The sequence below is a fragment of the Salmo trutta genome, chromosome 13 (assembly GCF_901001165.1).
Source record: "Salmo trutta chromosome 13, fSalTru1.1, whole genome shotgun sequence".
In the NCBI taxonomy this organism is placed as follows: Eukaryota; Metazoa; Chordata; class Actinopteri; order Salmoniformes; family Salmonidae; genus Salmo; species Salmo trutta.
Genome location: NC_042969.1, coordinates 6,690,187 through 6,693,458, shown reverse-complemented (window position 1 = coordinate 6,693,458; position 3,272 = coordinate 6,690,187).

The following is a 3,272-nucleotide window of genomic DNA, read 5'->3' as shown; positions in this document are numbered from 1 at the left end:
CTTGGCGAACACATCACTGACAACCTTAAATGGTCAACCCTATCATCCAGAAGGCGAGGTCAGTACAGGTGTATCAAAGCTGGGATTGAGAGACAAAAACAGCTTTAATCTCAAGGCCATCAGACTGTTAAACAGCCATCACTAGCTGGCTTCCACCCAGTTACTAATTAAACTAAAGTAAAAAAAAATAAAAAAATAACACAATAAAATTACAATAATGTGGCTATGTGCACGGGGTAACGGTTTTGAGTCAATGTGTGGGGGAGCAAGGTAGTAGTGGTCATTTGTACATGTACATGTACAGTTGAAGTCAGAAGTTTACATACACTTAGGTTGGAGTCATTAAAACTCGTTTTTCAAGCACTCCACAAATTTCTTGTTAATAACAAACTACAGTTTTGGCAAGTCGGTTAGGACATCTACTTTGTGCATGACACAAGTAATTTTTCCAACAACTGTTTACAGACAGATTATTTCATTTATAACTCACTGTATCACAATTCCAGTGGGTCAGAAGTTAACATACACTAAGTTGACTGTGCCTTTAAACAGCTTGGAAAATTCCAGAAAATGATGTCATGGCTTTAGAATCTTCTGATAGGCTAATTGACATCATCATCGTAGTGTACCTGTGGATGTATTTCAAGGCCTTCCTTTAAACTCAGTGCCTCTTTGCTTGACGTCATGGGAAAATTCTAAGAAATCAGCCAAGACCTCAGAAAAAAAATTGTAGCCCTCCACAAGTCTGGTTCATCCTTGGGAGCAATTTCCAAATGCCTTAAGGTCTCACGTTCATCTGTATAAACACCATGGAACCACGCAGCCGTCATACCGCTCAGGAAGGAGACGCGTTCTGTCTCTTAGAGATGAACGTACTTTGGTGCAAAATGTTAAAATCAATCCCAGAACAACAGCAAAGGACCTTGTGAAGATGCTGGAGGAAACAGGTACAAAAGTATCTATATCCACAGTAAAACGAGTTCTATATCGACATTACCTGAAAGGCCGCTCAGCAAGGAAGAAACCACTGCTCCAAAACTGCCATAAAAAAGCCAGACTACGGTTTGCAACTGCACATGGGGACAAAGATCATACTTTTTGGAGGAACGTTCTCTGGTCTGATGAAACAAAAATAGAACTGTTTGGCCATAATGACCATCATTATGTTTGGAGGAATAAGGGGGAGGCTTGCAAGCCGAAGAACTCCATCCCAACCGTGAAGCACAGGGGTGGCAGCATCATGTTGTGGGGGTGCTTTGCTGCAGGAGGTACTGGTGCACTTCACAAAATAGATGGCATCATGAGGTAGGAAAATTATGTGGATATATTGAAGCAACATCTCAAGACATCAGTCAGGAAGATAAAGCTTGGTCGCAAATGGGTCTTCCAAATGAACATTGACCTCAAGCATACTTCCAAAATTGTGGCAAAATGGCTTAAGGACAAGAAAGTCAAGGCATTGGAGTTGCCATCACAAAGCCCTGACCTCAATCCTATAGAACATTTGTGGGCAGAACTGGAAAAACACATGCGAACAAAGAGGCCTACAACCTGACTCAGTTACATCAGCTCTGTCAGGAGGAATGGACCAACATTCACCCAACTTATTGGGGGAGCTTGTGGAAGGCTACACGAAATGTTTTACCCAAGTTAAACAATTTAAAGGCAATGCTACCAAATACAAATTGAGTGTGTGAACTTCTGACCCACTGGGAATGTGATGAAAGAAATTAAATCTGAAATAAATCATTCTCTCTACTATTTTTCTGATGTTTCACATTCTTAAAATAAAGTGGTGATCCTAACTGACCTAAGACAGGGAATTTTTACTAGGATTAAATGTCAGGAATTGTGAAAAACTGAGTTTAAATGTATTTGGCTAAGGTGTATGTAAACTTCCGACTTCAACTGTAGGTAGGGGTAAAGTGACTATACATAGATAATTAACAAGTAACAGCAGTTTAAAAACAAAGCATCTGTACTTAAATCGAGACATGTTACCTTTCGTATAGTATTCATTTGTGGATGTCCATCATCCGTTTAGTATGCTATGTTACAAATTACAATTCGCATGATATGTTACAAATTGCAATTCGTACAATATGTTACGGATATGGAAAATGCACAACATGTTACAAATTTGCAAAACGTATGATATGTTACGAATTCCAATTTGTTGTGGCTAACGTTAGCTAGGTGGCTAGGTGGCTTATGATCATTTTAGGTAGCTGGTTAATGTTAGCTCTAGGGGTTAGCGTTAGTGGTTAGAGTTGAGGTTAGGGTTAGCTAAAAGGGTTAAGGTTAGGGTTAGGATTAGCTAAAATGCTTAGTTTCAAAGAAGCTAAACAGTAGTAAGTAGTTGCATAGTTGCTAATTAGCTCAAATGCTAAAGTTGTCCGTGGCATTCACATTATATGCCCACCCCGCCCGACCAACCGCCCTCTGTTCCTTTTTTATTTAACCTTCCATCTTATGTATCCATACCAAACGTAACATACATTATCATACAAATATGAGTGTCCCCGATTTACATTTTTTATAGTCTATCAGACCAGTCTGGATGATTTGACCAGAGGGAGGGGATGTAGCCAGTCTGCCGGGAGGTGTTTGTGGTTGATATTGGGAGGTGTTTGTGGTTAATATTTGCTGGGGTTGAGTGGGAAAACTCTCTGCCAAGGTCCCTGACCAAACAGGTGTGTGCAGAGCAGACTGAGCAATAGTTGTATTTCCCTCAAGTTGGATGCAGGGGGTAGGTTCAGCAGTGTTGGTAATTAATGTTTCTGGGTCTGCACACCACTTGAGCATATGTCAACCTGCATCGGTGAGGCTCCTGTTGCAGGGTTGGGGCTGTCATGGAGGGCAGCAGTGGCCCAGGCTTGTCCTGTAGATAGGCCTGGGCCAAATGATACCTCGGGTCATTGATATACACAAAATACTCTATAATGTTAAATTGAAAAGAACGTCTGACAAATATTAGCAGATAAAAAAATATTCAAAAGTAAAATATATTTAAAAAATGTAGCCTCCGTCTGTCACCAGGCCTCGACGAGTCTCCCCCTGGTGGCTTCTCTGCCACAATACATACTATTTTTTGTTGTAATTACTCAGTGTTACACTGTACTGTACTTACTGCATTAACCCTAACTCTTACCCCAACCCAATTGGACTTTGGATATTACAATACTTGTTACATTGTACTTACATGAATAGTTACAGAGTATTACCAACACTGCAAAGTGTTAACAGGGAATAAACACACAAGACCCACAAAG